This window comes from Erinaceus europaeus, chromosome 21 (genome assembly GCF_950295315.1).
Source record: "Erinaceus europaeus chromosome 21, mEriEur2.1, whole genome shotgun sequence".
Taxonomy (NCBI): domain Eukaryota; kingdom Metazoa; phylum Chordata; class Mammalia; order Eulipotyphla; family Erinaceidae; genus Erinaceus; species Erinaceus europaeus.
In genome coordinates, this window is record NC_080182.1 from 3,817,742 (window position 1) to 3,840,525 (window position 22,784).

Consider the following 22,784-nt stretch of genomic DNA (forward strand, 5'->3'; position numbering starts at 1 on the left):
AGTACATCCTGGATTGTTCCCAGATGTGACCATGAACTGTGAGCTCAGACTCAGAGGTTATACAGGCCCCTGTGCTAAATATGAGCAGATATGGACTCCGGGTCAGATCAAGGAGGTAAACAGTTAATTGTATTTATATATTTTCTTCAAGTTTTGGAGCTACTCTATGCTCTGATCCAGTTTTCTAGTCCTATTCCCACCTCTAATACTATTTTCCCAGACAATAATTTTAGTCCACCTGCAGGTTAGCTATCAAACTCCAGTAAAAATTACCACAGTCATGGGCCCCTAGGAACATACCTCAAATAGACTTCCTAGCTTCTTTGCAGATTTCTAAAATCCCTATTCCCATCTGCTCTATTCCTACTTTATGGTTCCTGTTCATTAAACATTTTGTCCTGCTTTATATAAAACAGCATTTGCCCACCAAGTCACAGATGCCACTACAATTTCATCTTGAATTCCCTAGAACCTCGCCTCTCCAGAGCCCTACCCCACTAAGCAAAGATAGAAACAGACTGGGGGTATGGATCAATCTGCCAATGCCCATTCCAGCGTAGAAGCAATTATAGAAGCCAGAACTCCCACCGTCTGCACCCCATAAAGAATCTTGGTCCATACTCTAACGGGGAGAAGTGTTAGGGGAACATGACCAGAGGGCTCTGAACTCCAATTCCATCAAGACCTGGAGAAAGGAGGAGGAGAAGGAAAGACACTCAAAAGTAGTAGGTGTAACTTAGAAAGGAAGAGAAGGCAGGACCGTAGAGGGGGGAAAAGGGCAAATAGATAATAAATATAGATAGATAGATAGATAGATAGATGGATGGATGGATAGATATGGAAATAATAGTCGCCTCATATCTGTGATCTTGAGAGAACTAATAGTTTCCAGTGGAGGGAATGGGGACACAGAACTCTGGTGGTGGCAACGATGTAGGAAAATCAGTTCCATTAACATTCAGGAAAACTGAATAAACAAACAAACTTGGGTCCATGCATAACTCTCCAGCAAAACAGATTTCAAATAGGGCAGAAAACATAACTCTTTAAAAATTGTATTAGTGGGGAGTCGGGCTGTAGTGCAGCGGGCTAAGCGCAGGTGGCGCAAAGCACAAGGACCGGCATAAGGATCCTGGTTCGAACCCCGGCTCCCCACCTGCAGGGGAGTCGCTTCACAGGCGGTGAAGCAGGTCTGCAGGTGTCTCTCTTTCTCTCCTCCTCTCTGTCTTCCCCTCCCTCTCTCCATTTCTCTCTGTCCTATCCAACAACGACAACAATAATAACTACAACAATAAAACAAGGGCAACAAAAGGGAATAAATAAAATAAATATAAAAATTTTTTTAAAAAAATTGTATTAGTGACTTAATATTGATTTAGAAAATTATAAAGTAACAGGGATATTATTCGCACCGTTCCCACCACCAGAGTTCTGTGTCCCCATTCCCTCTACCAGAAGTTACAAGAGAGGTTGCAGACATGGGTTGATTATTATTTCTATAACTATCTATTTGCCCATTTTTTTTGCTCTGGTCCTGCCCTCTCTTCTCTTCCAAGTCACACCCACCCATCACGACTTCTGAGTGTCCCTCCTCTCTTCCTCCTCTCTCTCTGGGTGCTGATGGAGTTGGAGTTTAGAGCCCTCTGGTCATCTTGCCCCTATCATTTCTCCTCCTTTGGGAATACTGACCAAAATTCTTTTTGGGGTGCAGAAGGTGGGTGTTCTGGCTTCTATAACTGATTCTCCACTGGACATGAGCCTTAGCAGGTTGATCCAAACCTTCCAGCCTGTCAGAAAATGTAAATTTTTAAATAGATGAAGTCAGAAGAAAAACTGACAGTTTTCATCACCTTGGGATGGGAAAAACGTTTCTAATTATGCTACAAAACCCAGAAAGCACAAATAAAACTTTAAAAGAAACCTGTGGGGAGTCGAGCAGTAGCACAGCGGGTTAGGCGCAGGTGGTACAAAGCTCAAGGACAGGCGTTAGGGTCACGGGTTGAGCCCCCGGCTTCCCACCTGCAGGGGAGTCACTTCACAGGTGGTGAAGCAGGTCTGCAGGTGTTTGTCTTTCTCTCCCCCTCTGTCTTCCCCTCCTCTCTCCATTTCTCTCTGTCCTATCCAACAACGACGACATCAATAACAACAACCATAAAAGAAACAGCAAGGGCAACAAAAGGGAAAATAAATAAGAAAAATTTTTTTTAAAAAGAGGAAAAAAAAGACACCTGTAAAGTTGAAAAGAGGGTAGAAGGAACATTTCTCAGCAAAGGAGTAAAATTAATAATAAATATCATTTTCCACCAAACCTCAACTAAACAAGTAATAACCAACTTAGCAAAGCTACAAAGGACAGCTGGTGGAGCTGGGAGACAGCTCAGCTGGTACAGTGCACACATGACCATGTGCAAAGGCTTGAGACCACAGGAGCACCATGCTCAAGGGAAGCTTCCCAAGTGGTACAGCAGCGCTGTGCTGACTCTCTCCTCTTATCTGCCCCCACCTCTTACCAGAAAAAGGAGAGGTAAGAGATCTCCCTGGGCTAAGTACTAAAACTGACAGAGAAGTTGAAAAAGAAAGCTACCCGAGAATACAAGGAGATGATGACTCCATTCAGAGACGTTCCACTTTATTAACAACAAAGAAGCAAAGACAAAATCAGGACAGCCGTGTTTTGCCTGACACAAGAAGACAGGTGAGAGAAAGCCACAAACGCTGGTGCTGACTCGGATACAGAGAGCAGGAGTTTCTGCACATGAATGATATTCCTGTACGGACGGACGCTGAAGGGCCAACAGTCTTTGCCATGATGACGTCACAGCCCGCAGAGCACAATCTCGTTTCTATTTAATGACCCCCACCACCACCATTCACCCAGACATGTATCTGCACACATAGGAGAATTATTGACAAAGCTATTGAGGTTTGGGGTGAGTTTTATTTACTTCCTTGGACTTTTAAACACTGACCGATTTTTTTTTTAGAATGGGCATATTTTTCAGTATAGCTTTTTAAAAATGAAAGTCATGAATTAACTCTACATCCAGAGACCGCTTAATGCAAATATGTAACCTAGGGAGTCGGGTGGTAGCACAGCGGGCTAAGCACACGTGGCGCAAAGCGCAAGGACTGGGGTAAGGATCCCAGTTTGAGCCCCCGGCTCCCCACCTGCAGGGGAGTCTCTTCACAAGCGGTGAAGCAGGTCTGCAGGTGTCTGTCTTTCTCTCCCCCTCTCTGTCTTCCCCTCCTCTCTCCACTTCTCTCTGTCCTATCCAACAACGACTACATCAATAACAAGAACAATAATAACTACAACAACAATAAAAAAACATCAAGGACAACAAAAGGAAAAATAAGTAAAAATTTTAAAAAGAAAAAAATTTAAAAAGCAAATATGTAACCTGGCTGCTGGGAGTGGTGGATTCATTGTGCAGGCACTGAGCCCCAGATAACCCTGGTGACAAAAAAAAAAAATTAATTTAAAAAAATAATCCATGGAAAGCTCTGGATCTAATATGGCTGCTTGCTGTCTTGGCATCCACTATACCAGAGGGAGATACAAAGGCATGACCAGGAGTGAAGAGAAGGAAGGAGAGGAAAATCAGAAACAGGATCTTACATCAACTAGGTGGCACGTTGTAAGGGTCTACTTCCGGAAACAGTCCTGAAGGAAGGACACCAGCAGCCCTCTCCCTGCGGCCTGGGGGTGTCCCAGAAGAGGGGCCAGAGGAGGCAGTGTCCGAATCCCACACCAGCAGCTCCCTCCCCACCCGACTGCTAAGGTCATGGAATGCAAATAAATGCAGAGGTGAGCACCTGAAGACTAAGGCTGAAGGAACTGCACATCCCGAAACACACTATAAAGAACCCAGAAACTCGGGGCTCTCGCTCCTCTCTCTCTTCTCTCCCCCCACCCCTCTCTCTCTTGCTTCTGTATGCCTCTAAAGCGTGTTTTCCTCTCTTTTCTATCCCTGCTTTGTCTCAAGAAGTACTCATCTCTCTGAAATACAGCTGTCTCTAGTGATTCTTCCATGTGATGGCAGTCAAGAACCCTTCCAGCTTAGAGAGGACCTGGGTGTCTTCTGCCCTGTTCCCTTCTACTCGCCTGCTACAATGTTTGCCACTATGCGTGTTATCTTACTCCATCCTATAATCGTGTAAGCTGAGTGCTTCATTCCATCATTTTTATATTTATGGAAATTGAGGCTTAATGATACTAGGAAAATTGTCCAAGATGAGGCAGTAAGTAAATTACAGGAACAGGATTCAAACCAAGACATGGGCAATTTATTCCCAAACCTCACTCTCTCCCCACCCCTGCCCCCAACATGAAGTCATGAAGACCTTGTTTGCACTGCTGTTGCTAAAGGCACCCAAAAAAAACCACACCAGCAGTAAGAACACAGAAATGAAAGCTCTGTTATAAGGGAAAGGTCACACAAACTGATAAATAATAGAAGACAGAGCCGCAGCATGAGCATGAAGATACTGTCTCCCCTCAAATCTTCCTTGGGCAAAAGAATGGCTTAAAACAAAGCCTGTGTATGGCCAAGTATGTGACCTCGCCCCAGACAGATCCAAACTGCATGACACTACGAAATAGCAAGTCTGAGCTTTTCAGAAATGCCAAGGTCATGAAAGGCAAGGAAGGCTGAGGCAATGTTCCTGGTTAAAGGAGGTTGACAAGTCCCAGGAGTGTGTGGTCCTGAGTTGGGAGAGACTGCGTGCGTGAAGGGTGATGCTAGGACTTGGGCATGTGCTCAATACAGATTGTCAGCATGGTAAAAGTTCTGTTAGCTGTGTTGAATTTCGTGATTGTGACAGTCTTCTCATGGATATGTAAAAGAACACTTTTGTTCTTGGGGTTGTATGTATCACTGTTTGGGGGTGGAGTACTGTTAGGGGCTCCTTAGGGACAGGGACCAAGTCTGGCGCACAGGAACAGTTCTGAAGGGTGCTGGGAGGTATACCAGGAAGCTGGTTGAACTGGTCAAACCCCCCCACCCCCCCCACCCCCCGTCACACACCTCATGTGACATGAAAGAGGGCCCAGATGTCACAATGCTGCACTAGCTCCCTTTCATCTGGTGTGAGGCCACAGGTTTCTAGAAGTGTGTGCCACAGCACAACTATGGACTGCAGAGGATCTGAGAGGTCAGCAGCCCTCACAGCTTCTCTCTCCTTTTCACAGTACTATGTCCCTGAGCCCAGGCTCAGTGGAACACTAGAGGGATCGGAGACACTCGGCTCTTCTCACTCTAGGCCTACATGAGTCTGTGTCTCATTCCTTCCTGTCACCTCCTTGCTTCAACAAAGGCCTGCTTCACCTGAAAACTGATGGAATATCTTTTTTTTTTCCTTCTCCAGGTTATTGCTGGAGCTCGGTGCCTACACTACAAAACCACTGCTCCTGAAGGCCCTTGTTGTTACCCTTGTTGCTATTATTATTGTCGTTGTTGTTGTTGTTGCATAGGACAGACAGAAATCAAGAAAGGTAGGGGAAGACAGAGAGAGGGGAAAGACAGACATCTACAGACCTGCTTCACTGCCTGTGAAGCGACCCCCCTGCAGGTGGGGAGTTGAGGGCTTGAACCAGGTCCTTATGCCGCTGCGCTACCACCCGACCCCCCAGAGTCTCTTTTGACTCTTCCCTGTAATATTCATCTATGACCCAACCAGAATTCAATGGGGACCCTCAGACCCATTATCCTGCTTTACCTGCAACAGTATCACAATACCTTGAATTTATTCTAAAACAGTCAGAAAAAAAACCCATGTAGCATGAATTTAAATATAAGACATCTATGTATGAGTTAATATTTATGTATTTAGATACACAGACAGTCGGATAGCTACTCTGGAGTTTGAAGCTGAGTAAGGTGTGTAGGCAGTGTTGGATTTTTTTTCCCCCTAAAATTTGACAATACATGGTATATTCAGTTATGAGACATTCAGATTATTGGAATGGTGTCCTCTGTTGTTGTTTTTTATCACTTTATTTATTTATTAATGAAAGGGCTAAGAGGAGAGAAAAAGAACCAGACATTCTGGTACATGTGCTACCAGGGATCTAACTCAGGACCTCATGCTTAAAAGTCCAGCACCTTATCCACTGTGTCACTTCCCGGACCACAGGATCTTTCTGGGGCCCTTTTGGACTGAGAGATGGTCTCCTTCATGTTGGTATGCCCGTCCTCCCTGTAAGTTCAGTCTGCATCTAAGTTCCTCCTTCTTCTGTGGGCACCAGTCAGAATGGGTTGGAGCCCACCCTAAGTGACTTCACTCACATTTGACTGCCTTCTGTACAGTCGTGCTGGGGGTCAGCACTCCAACATGAGAATTTAGGGGACACAAATCATAATTCACCCCATAACAGTAGAGGTGTGGGGTGTGGGGACTCTCTCCCAGGGTACCAAAAAGTCTTCCTCTGCTCAACTCAATCAGGAGACGATAATAAGAAGACCCACTTAGCACATTTGGAGCCTATCTGCTGTGTGAAAGGCGAACAATCAGTAGGATGATGAGGCAGCTGGGGAAGCAGATATGGAATCAGAGGGCGGGGGCTGTGTGGCCAGTTCCCGCTGGAGCCGACGGTGCCACCCTGCCACTCACCGTTGGCTTTCCCGAGACTCAGCAGGCTCCGGGGCTGCGTGAAGATTAAATGAGAAAAGCAGCAAAGGCATTATGCAAACTGCAAGCCCCATGTAGCCCGCTAATCACAGGCACCACCGCCTGCTGGGAGACTTAATCAGAGCTCCAGCAGCGTGAGCTCAGAGAAGAGAGAGAGAGGGAACGGGAGAGGGAGAGAGAGACACACAGAGAGAGAGGGTGGTGTGGAGGAGTGAGGGTTGGAGGGCTGGATGGAGACAGCACTGAAAACTGACAAATGCTGAGCGGGATCCGTCTGCCTTTTCTTTCACTGCCAGTTTTATGGGGTCTGGGAGACACAGAGCTTCCAATTTACAAACCTAATTGTGCTCCGCTTTCTACGACATATTTACAAGATTTCCGTCCATTCCCCGTTCTCTGGAAGAACTGAGACATTCGGTCCTTTAAACGATTCTCCACAGCTACATTTGGATGCCTTCTCAGACCTCCCAATGTAGGTCACACACTACCCCCCCCCCAATCCTAGGGGCCATCACAATCCCCCTGGAGTCTCACTTCCCTGTCGGGGAAGAGCTGGGTCCACTGCTCCAGCAAAGCTGGTATTTCTGCCTCTACTCTGGTCTCTGCTCCCTTCTGTCCTTCCAGCCATGAGGTGACAATTTTCCCTTTAGCGAGGATGTTTCCGCCTTGCCTTAGACTTAGCTTCTATCCTCGCGTGCCCCTGATTTACCACGAGGTCCTTGTTTGCCTGGTGCAAAAAGCTGCCTGGTCCCCAAGCTCGTATTGTGCATCACGCCAGACCTGTGTTCCTGTCAGAGTCGCTGAAGCCCCACACGCAAGAGTGTTGGGAAATGCTTTCTCTTTCCTACAGAATTCACCAGGATCTTCCTCGGGCTAATTAATGATTCATTTCTCGTTTAACTCATGAGCAAGGCAGACAGAAAAGTCAGGGCACTGCTCTAGCATGTATGGCTGGCATGGAGGGGGTGAGTAGGCTCGGATATGCAAGTCCTGTGCTCTTCCCACTAAGCCGCCCCAAACCGACCCAGTCTCCAGACACAGCTTTTTCTCTGAGGAAAGAATAAATCTCTCAGCTCGGTCAGGAGGAAGCTATGAAGTGAAACCACCATCAGAAAAAAAAGACTATAATAACCACTGTGTTTTTAAATATATATATATATATATATATATATTATTTTATTGGTTTTAAGGAGAGAGATACAGAGAGAAAGACCAGAGCACCATTATCTCTGGCTTATGGTGGCATTGGGGATGGAACCTGTGATCCCAGAACCTCAGGTATGAGAGTCTTTTGTATAACCCTTATGCTGTCTCCCCAGTCCAATAACGACTATTAGTAATAAGGTTGGTTTTTTGGTTGTTTTTTTTTAAGGGCATTGGTTTTGACTGGGTCATCTGTGACCATCAAGACAGCAATTTTAGCAGAACAGTGAGGACAGGAGTGGGGGGGGGGGTAAAAACAAAAATCACCAGTGCCTGCACAAGAAACAGTGAAATCTCTGGTAGTGAAAAGAGAGAGAGAAAGCTGCTAGGAAGGACAACAGAGGAAACTGAAAGACATACTGTAAGATTAAGAAATTGTTTCTAACACCCATATCCAGCAGAGAAGCAATTACAAAAGTCAAAACTCTCACCTTCTGCAGCCCCAAAAGAAGGCTGGCCTCCGCAGAGGGGGGACAGTGTTAGAGGAAGATGACCAGAGGGCTCTCAACTCTAATTCCATCAAGACCCCAATACCTGGAGAGAGAAGAGGAAAAACAGAAGCGGCAGTAGGTGTAGGTGACTTAGAAAGGAAGGGAAGGCAGGACTGTGGGGGTGGGGAGGGCAAATATATAACTATAGATAGTTACAGAAATAACAGTCGACCCATATCATTGACCTTGAAAGAACTACAGCAGTTTCCAATGGAGACCCAGAACTCTGGTGGTGGGAATGGTGTGGAACTGTACCCCCCTGTTGTCTCATAATTTTGTAAATCAATATTAAATCGCCAATAAAAAAAAAAGGAGAATGTCTCTATGTTTGAAAGGGGAAAGGAGAACTGAAATGTTAGAGATTATTATATTCTCCAAAAGGTCATGCCTGTCGTACTCACAGCTGAATCATCAGCATCTAGTTCTATCTATCCAGATAAATCAGTATTTGTTGAATGACTGGGAGAACGGCTAGTAGGGAGGCATTACTTCTCTACCACAAAGACCCTGAAAATGGAAAGGCCAAAGTCCAGAGTTCAGAAAGGAGATCGCAATTGGTGGATTGTATGTTGCATGAGCCCAACTTTCCTTCTGCAATATGGTGTGATGTTCTCCACTCCCACTGAATGTTAGCAGGTGGAAGGAAGGGACTGGGAGAATGATTTTTTAAAAGAATGCTTTGGGAGAGAAGCTATAATCAGCAGCAGTGGGCAAAAAGTATGTAACAGAAAAGCAAAAAAAAAAAAAAAGTATATATAGAAACATTTACCCTCAAGCACAAAATAATCTAACCCAAACTTGCTGAGGGCCTCCTGTGTGCCAGTCAGGTGCTAAGCACTGGAGATGCAGAGATGAATGAGGCCCTCTCTCACTGAGACAGAGCAGGATGCTCAGAGCCACCTGGAAATGGAACAGGTCAGGTGCTACCTACCAGCAGAGCAGGAGGACCCCAGGAGCAAGGTCTTCAAGATGTTCTTCAAGAAAAGACACGCAGGGCAGGTGATGTGTGGGCTTACTTGGGCAACAGTGAGAAGTTCCCTAATTCTGTGCCAGGCACCTTGGTGGGCTCTGAGGGTGAACAGAAAGAGACACAGAGTAAATGACCCAATTTATACACAAAGATACAAAACTAAACCCAAGAAAAAGCTAGAAGAGTGGTGTAGGGCTTTATAGAAAGCAAAACTGATTATCGGCAAGTTAACCAACCCAGTCATTACATTCTGTCCACCTAAAACCGGGTAAGCTATACTCTATGTAAACTGGCCACTGGGGAGACAGACCAAATTCACAGCCTGCCATCCCAGAGTTGAGAAGGTGTGGCATGCATCCCTCATTGCTTCCTGTGATCAATTCTTCAAGCTGAAGGGCCCAAAAGGAAATATGGATAATCCATCTGCCTCAAGACAGACGACAATGAATGTGTCCAGTAAGAAATGGCTTCCTGTCCCATTTTCACAATCTTGGGAGAAAGAAGTTTCCATTTAGTAACCTACGCTTTGTCGGGGAAAGTGACTTCCGGTTACTGTCCAGCTTATCAAAGCACTTTGAGATCCATTAAGTCGCCTGTTTCATCCTCTAATAACTCAGGTATGAGACAGATCCATGTTCCTTTTGCCTATTAGACCCCAAGCTTGAGTTACTTCCGTGAGGTGGTAGGTCAAGAGCCCGTTACGATCTGCCTCTCGGCCACCCCACTCAATGAGCACCCTCCTACCACTATCTGGAGGACCTGAGACAGCTATGAACGGGTCACAAAGGTGGGCAGGACAGAGCTCTGGGCCCCTGGGGTGGGGAAATAGGCCAGATATGTATGCGTCTCCACAATATGATGCTCTGTTGTTGTTTTCGCCGGGCTGGCTTCATGGGCGGGTAACAGACGACCAGGGACTCACGGTTGAGCTGTAGGCAGTATCTCTTTATTCATGCAGGACGCAGCACAATCTAAGACGAGCTAAGCTAAACTCAAGGTACAGTACTGTAAAACTCACAATGCTGTCTTTATATATACTTGCCAAGTAAGGTGGAAACAGAATGTGACATAGAGAGGGTGGAGAGAAAAGTGACTGGTGAAAATCAGAGTGTGACAAGGAGGGGGCAGATTAGGCGAGAATCCTATCACTGAACCACAAATGCCCTGGAGAGAGGGTGGAACTTGTTAACAGTGGTTATGTAAATAGAATGAGGTGGTTATGTAAATAGAATAGTGTTAAGCAGGGGGGATTTAAACCAAATGAAACAGAAGGGGTCTCATGCTTACCAACACTCTGTGAGCACCATGTGATGGACTCAGCAGGCAACGGTGCTGAGTCCTTCAGATGAGAAGAGCCAGAATGGACAAAAATTAAAAGCACTGGGACTACTGAAATTCTCACCCTTCCACACCATGGGACATGCTTGTCCCCAGTGTTCTAACATCCAAGACTGATTCTGTGGCATCCCTAGAGCAGCCAGACTGAATCCTTCTGTCTGCAGCTGGCAACCCTGACCCACTCACTGATTCCTAAATTCAGTGCGTAACCTGGCCCTTACAGTGCACACAGCTGGGGTAAGAATGGAAGAGACCACATATAAAAAGATGTAAGACAGCATTTGACCCTGCGACATCACGGAGCCACTTATATGCAGACTTTTTTTTTTTTTTTTTTTTTTGTAATGCCAAGGAATGGACCGAGGGTCTGACACAAGCATGATACTGCCAAATGACTTCTCTGTATTATTACTGTTGTTATTATCATTATTATTTATTTAGTTATTCCCTTTTGTTGCTCTTGTTATTTTACTGTTGTTGTTATTGATGTCATCATTGTTGGATAGGACAGAGAGAAATGGAGAGAGGAGGGGAAGATAGAGAAGGGGAGAGAAAGATACCTGCAAACCTGCTTCAACACCTGTGAAGCAACTCCTCTGCAGGTAGGGAGCTGAGGCTCGAACCGGGATCCTTACGCTGGTCCTTGTGCTTCGCGCCACCTGTGCTTAAGCCGCTGCGCTACCACCCGACTCTGAAAGAGTGATGTCAATGGTGGGGGAGACATCAAAGCACCCTTCTACCATCCCTGGAGTTCCCTTTGATGCTGTCCACGGTGCTCACAGGTGATGCTGGGGATAGAACCTGAGGCCTCACGCATGGCAAAGCCAATGCTCTGCCTGCTTTACTAGATACAGACACAAAGTATAGCTATCTCCCCAGACCCGTGTTTTCTCCTTTGATGTCCATTCTTTAAATACAAATAACATCTACAGTGTCCTGTGTCACGTAAGACAATACTGGTATAGGTGCTGACACAGTTAATCTTGTAAAGATGACATAACTTAAAATATTAATACAATACAGTACCACTAGACAGATGTTTTCTTCCTTGTTATTTTAACAGCACTTCCTTTTCCCTGGCTTCCTTTACTGTAATAAACCCACATGTGGTACATGTAAAATACAAAATGGGTGTTCATTTTGCCTTTTGCTAAGGCCTTCTGGACAACAGAAGGTATGAAGAAGTCAAGTTTGGGGGAGTCAAAAATCAAATGTGAATCTCTGACTCCTCAGGAGGTAAGCTGGGTCCCTCACCCCACAGAATTCAAGGATAAACAGCTGTACAACAGAACATTTGGCTCCTGTTTCATATTTCTCTATTTCAACCTATTCCTTGTTGCCTTCTGAAAGTTGCCTTCTTCTTTTGGAAGAAAAGTCTCAACGTGCCCTGTCCCCCGTAGGGTGGCACACTGCTTCTGATACGGCTGGGATGTTGCGTTACGTCAGTCAAAGCACCCATCATTCGCAATCTCAAACTTCAGAGCTGTATCTGAGTCCTGGCAGAGGATGTGTTGCCAAGGCCCTGGAGTCTGGTGAAGGGGCCTTCTGATGAGCCGTGCTGGTCATCTGTGTACACTGATGCCCGCACAGGAGGAGCCCAAGGTCCCTAGGTCCTTGGTGTGGGGATTTCCCATGTACCTGTTTGTACCTGTCACCTGCTCGGTTACTCTTTCAGTTTTGGCCTTGGGGACATGCAAGTCTCTGAAATGCCAACTTGTAGCTCTCTCTGTCTACATGGCAGGGAGTCATTTCCCCTCTCTGGGTTCTGGCCGCCTCCCTGGGGTCCTTCCCATCTAGGAAGACATTCCTGGCATCCCCCACACCTCCCCGCACTTAGGCCAGCCATGTACAGCAGGAAATGCTCTTATTCCTCACTGCTTCTTCAGACACTCGTTCTCCAGAAAGAAACCTTATGGCTCTAACTTGGGTTTTCTCCCAAATAAAGATGTTACACAAGCTACTAATTCATTACTTTCCTGAGAGAGTCTAGGTTCTATAGCCAGAAAAGAACATTTCTTCCACTCTCCCATTTCCTGTTGTCCTGATCTCCCTCTGAGGCAATCAGAGGGAGTTTGCCTCGTTGAAATGGTGCAGAGGCACAAAATACCATACGGAAACCTGTGGTGAAGAGAGAGGGTGTGAAGAAACAGCTGACAGAACTGCAGCAGCATAGTAAGGATGAAGACATGAAAAGGAAAAGGGAGCAAGCTGACATGTGTCACTGGCAGGTGCCCATCACCACTTCGTGGCTGCTTCTGCGGAGGGGCTGAATAAACTTGGAAGTAATCAGGCTGCTTTTCCTAGTCAATGGACTGCTGAAACCAAGTTGTAGACACAACTCAAGATTCAGAACCCAGCTGTGCTGTCTCAGCAATGGCATTTCAGATGTGTGCCCTCTCCCTTTAAAAGGTGGGGATGACATGGGTGGGAGTGGATGTGTGTGTGTGTGTGGGGGGGGGGTGAATGATGGCCGTCTCAATGAAAAGATGCCTAGAGGCAAATCACAATAAAAGGGAGCCAGACATCGGAGACTGACTCCAAGGGAGCAGAATGAAGGAATAAATTAAACCAAAAATGGAAAAATCTGCCCAAAGGGATAGAAAAAAAAAAAAAAAACAACTCAATGCTGTAAGAAAGTGAGCGCTGAGAATGAAGCTTTGAGTAGAAAGAAAAGGGAAAAGGCCACAAAATGGGGGAGGGGGTGTAAAGCAAGAAGCAGCAGCAATAGAAAAAGATCAAGTAAGCTGCTGATGAGCAAAGACATGTCACACATAACATACTCAAGAAGCGTATGTCGCTTAAAACACATTTAACACAAGACAGCATATCTGATCAGCATTAACATTTCATTCATTATTTAGCAAATGGATATTTTGAGAATTGACTCAAGACATTTAGTAAGAGTGCAGATTATTACAACTCTGTCTTTGAATCCTAAACCCTAGCTCTTCACACTATGGCCCACTTCTTCCTAAAACAAATTAAAGAGTGAAATAAAGTAGTCCAACAGGAGATCAAAGCAAGTTGCTAGCCATTAGCTTCGCACAAACATCTTATAAACAGAGCTAGAAGCAGGAACAGAAGCATCTGAATGGAGCTGACAAGTCAACAAGTATTTGTGGGAAAGAGAGAAAGGAGTCTTTCCACAGAGCTGTAAATGCCTACATGTGTGTGTAAATGCTTTCTAGGTATGCATTACGGAACTGATACGGAGACCTATACTGTTTCAAGGGGGTTTACCTCCCAACAGGAAATGTGTTTTGTTCTAGATGTGTTGTGTACAGACACAATGGAATATCATTCAGTTTTTGAAAAGTAATGAAATATTGGCGGTGTGGATAAACATTGAAGACAGCATGCTGAGCAGGTAAGGCAAGGATCAAAGCAAAGACTGTATGACTCCTTTCTGTATTAGGTACCAAGAATAAGCAAATTCATATATAGAGGAGAAAGGAAGTCACCAGGGGATAGGGTTGTCTGGTGAGGGTGGGAGAAGACTGGAAAGCTATTATTCAACAGAGACAGTTTCTTTTGGAAAGTACTGAGAAAAAAAAAATCTGAAAATGGATTGTGGAAATAATTGCACACCACTGTGAATGTATTTAATATTACTGAATTGGATACTTAAGCACAATAAAGTAGTAGTTTTTTTTCTCCAGGGTTATCAATGGGGCTCGGTGCCTGCACTACAAATCCACTGCTCCTGGAGGCTACTTCTTCCCTTTTATTGCCCTTGTTGTTTATCATTGTTGTTGTTATTGCCGTTGTTGTTGTTGGGTAGGACAGAGAGAAATTGAGAGAGGAGGGGAAGACAGAGGGGGAGAGAAAGGCAGACACCTGCAGACCTGCTTCACCGCTTGTGAAGTGACACCCCTGCAGGTGGGGAGCCGGGGGCTCAAACACGGATACTTACGCTCGTCCTTGCGCTTTGTCCCATGTGCACTTAACCCGCTGCACTACTACCCCGCCCCCAAAGTGGTAGTTTAAAAAAAAAAAATAGAAATGGAAAGCAGAAAATAAGTTTCCAAATGAAGGAATGTGAGAAAAACTCAGCTCCATAGTTCTGGCTTTGAAGATGAAGGAAGGGGCTATGGGTTACAGAATAAGGACATTTAATAAAAGCTGTCAAAGGCAAGAAAACAAATTCTCTCTTGGTATCATGCTCCCTGACTTCAGTTTATACTACGAAATAATGATTGTTTAAACAGTGTGGTACGAGAACAAAATGGGCATTAGGACCAAGGAAACAAAACAGAGTGCCCAGAAATAGACCCACACATATATGGACACCAAATGTATGACCAAGGGGTCAAAATTATTCACTGGGGGAAAATATGATTTTCTCAATAAATGGTGCTACAAAAACTGGATAGTCACACGAAATAAAATTCCCTTAAGACTTAAAAAGGCAATCCAGCAAATGGGAGAAGATATTTTCACATTATATATCCACAAGATATTGATGCCAAACATAGATAAAGAAATAGTACCAAGGGGCCCGGTTATGCACACACACTGCAGTGCACAAGGACCCAAGTTCAAGTCCCTGATCTCCACTTACAGAGGGAAAAGTTTCACGAGTGGTGAAGCTGGGCTACAGGTGTCTCTATGTCTCCCTCCCTCTTCCTCCCCTCTCAATTTCTCTCAACAAGAATGGCCCAAAAAGTGGACAAAAGGTAGGAATAGACAGTTTTCAAAAGAAGATATACAGATGCCCCACAGACAAACAAAACAAAAATGTTCCACTTCACTTATCATTAAAGAAATGCAAATTAAAACCACAATAAAATACCAACTCACACCTGTAAGAATGGCCTACATTTACAAGACTGTGTCTGGTAAAATAACAATGATTATGCAAATTGTCTCTCTTTTTTATTTTCATTAGACACCAGAGCACTGTTCAGCTCTGGCTTGTGGTGATGTGGGGAATGAAACTGGGACCTCAGAGCCTGAGGCACGAGCGTCTTTTGCAGAATCATTAATTATGTTGTCTCCCCAGCTCTGAGAAAATATTCACATACCTGAGGTATCAAAGGTCCCAGGTCCATTCCCTGGCATCACCACAAGCCAGAGCTGAACAGAGCTATGGTAAAAACAAAAATAAATAAATAAATAAATAAATACCCCCCAAAAAAACACATAATAGGAAATGGAAATAATATGGGGGGGGGAGCTCTGTTACTTTAGGAATATAAATTGGTACAGCTCCTTTGGAAAATAATATGGTTATTAAACAAACAGAAATGGAAACATCTTATGATCTTGTAATACCATTCCTAGGCATATAAGGTCATGAAAACACTCGTGCAGAGTGGGGGACATAGCATAATGGTTATGCAAAATAAAAACAAAAACTGTCATGCCTAAGGCTTTAAAGTACCAACTTCAAACCCCCATACCACCATAAGCCAAAGATGTATAGTGCTCTGGTAAAACAAAACAAAGCCACTAACTCAAAGAGACATATGCACTCCTATGTTCATAGCTGTTTTATTCACAATTGCCCGAGAGTGGAAGCAACCTAAGTGCCCATCCACAGATGACTGGATGGAGAAATGATGGGACATACAACTAGTGGAACACTACTTTGCAACTGAAAAAAGATGTTTTTGCCCTGTAGGACAAAATAGATGAAACTAGAGGTGGTCATGCTTATTCGTGAAGTAAGGAAGTAGTTCTTTTGCTCATATGTGGAATAAAGAGAATTGAAACAATGAACTTGAAAAAAAAAAGTAGCCAAAATGTCTAAGATTGCATAAGAACTAAGGTGGTTAAAGGGGGAGGAGAAAGATAGAAAGATTATAGAACTTTGGTGGGGGGGGTAGGCATGGTGTAGAATGATAACCCGATCATTTTATAATCCTGTAAACCATTACTAAATCATCAAAAACAAGAAGATGATGATTATTATGATAATGATGTTATCTTTCTTAGAGCCTCCAGAAAGGAACTGAGCCCCACCAACACCTGGATTTTAAACAACAGAAATACATTTTATATTTCTCATCTCCAGACCCATAAGAAATAAACTTGTGGGGAGTCGGGCGGTAGTGCAGCAAGTTAAGCGCACATCGTGCAAAGCTCAAGGATCGGCATAAGGATCCCAGCCCCAGCTCCCCACCTGCAAGGGTGTCACTTCAGGGGGTGAAGCAGGTCTGCAGGTGTCTATCTTTCTCTCTCCCTCTGTGTCTTCCCCTCCTCTCTCCATTTCTCTCTGTCCTATCCAACAACAACATCAATAACAACAACAATAACTACAACAACAATAAAAAGGTAAACAAAAAGGGAAATAAATAAATAAAAAAATAAAGAAATCTGTGTAAGATAATAGATGTATTACTGACACCCAAAATATAGTTTTGAACTAGCTGGCCTAATACTACTGATTTATTCACAAAGTAGTCTGTTCCTTCAAGGGAACATTTTTCATGTCTGCTCCACTTCCAAACCTGAGCATGGCTGTCCATTCAGGCTCCTAAAAATATAGAATCAAATGGCAAGAAACAACAAAAGGCCTACTCCCCCACGCCAAATATGAATTGCCCACACAATTATTTGGATATGCTTACACCAAACATTAGTTATTTGCTGAAATTCACATTTAACTGGACATCAAACTTTCCATCTAGCAACCTTATTCCCAGATCATATTCAATGAAGCTACACAGGTATAATTTTCACAATTAAAAAGAAAAAAGTCAAATGGGTGGATTTATCATTTAAAATTTTTTTAAATATTTTTATTTATTTATTATTGAATAGGACAGAGAGAAATTAAGAGGAAGGATAGAGAGGGAGAGAGACACTGAGACACCTGCATCTCCTCTTCACCACTTATGAAGCTTCCCTCCTGCAGGTGGGGAGCAGGGGTTCAAATCTGGGTCTTTGCACACTGTAACATGTGTGCTCAACCAGGTGCGTCACTAGCCGGCCCCCTTAAAATTTTTTATCTTTATTTACTTATTGGATAGAGACAGCCAGAAATTTCAAGGGAAAATGGGGTGATAGAGAAGGGAGAGAGACAGAGCAACCCAGCTTCACCACCCACAAAGCTTTCCCCTTACAAGTGGGGATCAAGGGCTCAAGCCAGGGTCCCTGCACATTGTAACGTGTGCACTCAATCAGGTGTACCGCCACCCGGCCCGGATTTATTTATTTATTTTTTCAATCCAATTGCCAGATTCTGTTAAAAAAAAATCTATAAAGGGAGCATTGGTTTATACCATTATATGAATTTCAACTGTACAGCACTGTAGTTCAACTTCTGTAAACACTACTTTATAATTATTACCAAAATTCTAGTTTCCAACCACACTAACCATTGCCACTGGACTTCCTGGTCCCCTTTACTCATTTCATCCAAACCCCAAACTCATATCCCTTGGATAGGCACCAGCCTCATTTCTGGACATCAGAGCTCAGTTTCTGTTTTGTTTATTTTCATAGTCTCTCTATGAGCAAAGCAAAAATAAAGCGAGCAAGACGACATCGAATTAAAAAGCTTCTCCACAACAAAAACAAAGACAAAACACTATCAACAAAAAGGCGACACACCGAATGTGAACGGTATTCACAAATCCTACATCCCACGAGGAGTGAGTTAGCCCATCCAAACTATATTTAAAAAACAACACAGTGCAACACAAGATGACGATGTCAACAGCCAAGCAAAAACACACCTAGCGCTTTTTCTGTTTTGTTTTGTTTTTCTTACCAAAGCACTGTTGAGCTGTGGTTTACGGTGGTGCAAGGGATTAATGTGGGGCTGGGAGCCTCGGGCACCGCACTGTTTGCATAACCTTTCTATCTGCCCTGCCCTCAAGCTGGTGTCTGTCTGTCTGTCTGTCTGTCTGTCTCTCTTCCTGGGCAGAAGACCTGAGTCGACACTTCCGCAGGGGAGACACGCAGATGGTCCACTCGACACAAAGAGATGTTCATCCTCGCAGCGGAACGCAGGATCCACCCCCACCGCTGACGCCTCCGTCCTGCCCGTGACAATGGCCGCCGGGGAAGCAGGCCTGAGTGGCGGGGCGAGGTGGGGACAGAGGCGGGAAAGTAAACCGCCCCGGCCACTTTGGAGAAAAGGGATGCGGATTCCTCCCCCAAAATAAATTTAAAAGAGAGAGAGAGACAAGTGGTACCTGAGGCAGCTCCTGCACACCGGACTCCGGGCTGAAGCGCGACCTCGCCAGCTCCCGGGCGCCGCCATCACGCCCACAGCACGTGGGTCCTGCAAGGCCGCGCAGGCGCACTGCGGCCCCGGGGAAGGACCGCGCAGGCGCAGTGCGGCCCGGGGAAGGACCGCGCAGGCGCACTGCGGCCCGGGGAAGGACCGCGCAGGCGCACTGCGGTCCGGGCCGCCCCGGCACCTGTCAGGTCAGCCGGCCGCCTGCAGCTCCCGCCTCAAGCTCAGGCTTGGGCGCAGCTATTTATATCCTTCAGCCGGCACAGACCCATATTGGGTTGTGTGGGACAGTTTAGCCCTCTGGCGCGCCACCCAGCCTGGCCCTGCACCCTCCCCACGACGCCATGCCATCGCGGGCAGCCTCCAGCCGGACAGCTGCTCTGTAAGTAACGGGGCAAGGAAAACGGAAGCCCCCGCCGCCCGGAGTCTGCTTGTGGGTGCTGGAGAAGGGTGGCATGCATGGCATGCATGGGCAGGCAGCCTGCAGGGGCCCTGATCTGGGAGCTCCTCTGTGTTCGCGGAGGTTGCCATAGGGTCAGCTCCGGCTTCTGGGAGCAGCTGCCCGGAGCCGCGGTCTGGGTCACCTCTGCCCGGCCTGGGGTGGGGCTGGGGGGTCCCTTCCTCCTCCTGTCATGGGGTCTGGTTGACCAGGCTTCATGGTAAAATTCTCCAGCTTGCCTGACTGCCTCAGCACTCGCTTTCGGCTCTAGACGGGGGGGCCCCATAAAGAAAGGGACGGAGGGGCCCTTGTCGTTCTGTGCCCGGGTGCCTTCCCAGAGCCTCCATTGCTGCCTGACGCTTGAAATTAAGCTTCAGGAAACAGGGTGTGCCCACAGGCCACTCTCTGGACTTGCAAACGAAGGTTCTAATTGCCTTGCATTTTCCCCTACCTGCTTCTTAAGAGGAACTAATGAACTGTCATGCGTTTTGAAAGCTACTTGAGAAGTATAAGCCTAGGGTGAGTGCAAAAGCATTGTGCACTCCTGGAAAGAAAGGCCTCGTGCAGGGGGGGAATTAATGCTGTTAAGTGAATTCACTGATTTCCTGGCCCTGTGGGAGACCCAGTGCATTTAGGTTAGTGCAGGCGTGTCCTGAGCCATTGGCAAGGTGTGATGCTACAAGATAAGTGCATTTAGGTTAGTGCCATTGGCAAGGTGTGATGCTACAACAAGATAAGGTATAGGGAGCCCAGTGGTCAAAACTCGGTGTTGTAAGCTTAACCGACTGTATATTGATTCTAGGGCAGGGCTGGGCAAGGCCACTGCATAAGGGTTATAGATGCTGACTGAGACTCGGGGCTCAATTGGGGGGGAGGGGGGGATAGGGACCTGGGAACCCCAGGGTAGCTGCTCCCTCTGAAAGGTGGCACATGTCTACTCAGGGCCTGGACCTGTTGCCGCCGTGGTGACTAAGGACCCACCGTTGCCATATCTAATGGGTTTTTGTTTTTTACCAGCTGCTAGAATATTTCAGCTTGGCATGTTGACAACAGTTTTTCTGTGTGTGTGCGCGCGCACACACACACACACACAAAATGCCTTTGAGTTGCCAATTTGTAATTTTTGGCTTCAGCTCTCTAAGAATGGGGGGCTAAATTCCTGAGAGCACATGATGACTAGAAATTAATCTTGAGGGAAGCAGTGAGAAGGGGGTATCACAAATGAATGATTCTGAATGATTTACTGACTTGGACAAAAGGACAGCAATTGGAAGCAATAAGCAAGGCCTTTATATATAGAAAAAAACTGGAGGCCAGGCCTGGTTAAGTGCACACATTACAGTGTGCAAGGACCCAGATTCAAGCCCCCACCTGGTCCCCACCTGCAGGAGGAAAGCTTCACAGGTGGTAAAGCTGGGCTGCAGATTTCTCTCTGTCTCTCTCCCTCTCTACCTCCTCCTCTCCTCTCAATGGCTGTCTCTATCCAATAGTAAATAAATAAATAAATAAATAACATTAAAGAAAGATCTTAGGCTGGGGAATTAGCATAGTGGTTATGCAAAAAAGATTTTCATGCCTGGGGCACCAAAGGTCCTAAGTTCAGTTCCCACACCACCATAAACCAGAGCTGTGAATAGTGCTCGAAAAATAAGGAAGAAAGAGAAAAAGAAAAAGAAAACCTCAAGATAGTGGTTTCATTGTCATGTATAAAAGAAAACAAAAGATTATCACAAATTTGTAAGCTGGGACTAAGCAAAGCATTCATTTAATTGCAAACTCATATGAAATGATTCCTATGTGCTAGGAATTCTCACAGACAGATGGTAGAATTCAGAAATGACTGAAACTTGAATTCCCCTATCTCAAATGTGCTTATCAGGGAAAGGAGAGTTAACCATGTATATACGTGAATTACAGTAAAAGTGCAATAAAGACTAAGCTTAAGGTACAAGCAAGAAAGGGCAGGAAGGACTTGCTGAAGAGGTGATATCTGAGCTGAACTTTGAAGAGGCAATTACACCTTTTAGATGGGAGGGAGAGAAGCATATTCCAGACATGGAAAACAAGATGTGTAATCATATGTATGCATTAGAATTGTTAGTGATTAAATACTACTAAAAGGATGAAAAATACAAGGAAGGAAGGTCAGGAGATGAAACAGAAAAAAAAATGGAGATGTGCCAGATTGTGAAAGATGTTGTAATGCTTGAAAGAAGAGTAGTATAAGTGAAAATAGGCTCAGGATTTAAAAAAAAAAAAAAAAAGGAAGGAAGAATAATGTGGGACTGTGATATTAGGGATATTAGTCACCAAAGTTAGTGACTAACTTGAAACTGGGACAGCATTTTCTTGTTACAGTATTGACCCTCCCTAACTTACCAACCAAAGTCTATAGAAGTTTAAGGCAAATTTGAATTTAGGACTCTGTCCAAGTCACTTCTCAGGCATTCCTTTTTTTTTTTTTTCATAGATAAAACATAAGGTTTTAATGTCTTACTGTTTCATATGATTTACAACCTATTCACCATGCTGAACTTTTCTAAGAAAAAAAAAATAATAATAATACACGTGAATTCAGGAACCAAGTAACTTCTCTTCCCACCAAAGTAAGAATTAGAAGGAATTAGTCTGTCCTTCCCCTTCATATAGATTGATGCCAAAGAAATTGAGGAGGAGGAAAAGTGACAACCACAGGCTTTTAAAGCTGTTCTCACTCAGACTTAATAAATAAATCATAAGTATACATATTTTCTAAGCACTCATAAGCTGACCTGCCTACTCTTTGACAGGTTAAAGAAATCATACTGTGTCTGTGTATCTTTCTTTCTCTCTAAAAACATACATATACACATGAATATATACTGCCTTTGGAGTTTCTGATCTTAATCTTGATCTCTTTTGCATATTTAAATCATGAAAAGGCATCAAGAATAATGAAACATATATTTAATACCCGCCATACAGCTGATGAATTAAACACTAATTATATAGTTGAAAAGCTTGTCACCCTTCTCCAATTACATCCACCTTCCTCCACACCTCCAAAAGCAATCACCACCCTAAATTTAGTCTTGATAATTACCCTTCTGTTCTTTATACTCCATTCTAGCTGTATGTATCTTTAGAGGATATATCATTTCTCATGTTTAATTTTGACATAATTTCAAACTTACAGAAAAGTTCTAAGAACAGTATTTTTAAATGCTCCCATATACCTTTTACCAAATCCACCAATTGTTTCTATTTTACTTTGTCAGAAAATATAATTTACATGTCCTCTGTGAAAAATATATATTGTTTTGACTATCTAAAGCATGCTGCCTGCCATGTATGGGTGATAAATTTTCCTACAGTCATCTTCACGTGTGATTATGTCTGTGAAATTCAGCCGTGCTGACAAATGCAGCTCTGGTCCATTTCTTCATGTTATATGAAGTGAATGTGCTTTGGTCTCTCTCTTCTTTTATAAGTGGATTTCCAAGTTTTTGCTGTTTCAGACAATGATGCTGTCAATTTAAAGTGTAA

General features: G+C 44.6%; 1 protein-coding gene across 1 annotated transcript in view; it reads left to right on the forward strand.

Moving 5' to 3' along the window:
* The first annotated feature begins 18,980 nt into the window (after positions 1-18,980).
* The window catches only part of KBTBD12 (kelch repeat and BTB domain containing 12), a 104,454-nt gene continuing 100,650 nt past the window's right edge, over positions 18,981-22,784 (forward strand). The window contains exon 1 of the mRNA XM_060180288.1: positions 18,981-19,202. The gene's annotated coding sequence lies outside the window, so the exon portion shown is untranslated. The remainder of the gene's footprint in view (positions 19,203-22,784) is intronic.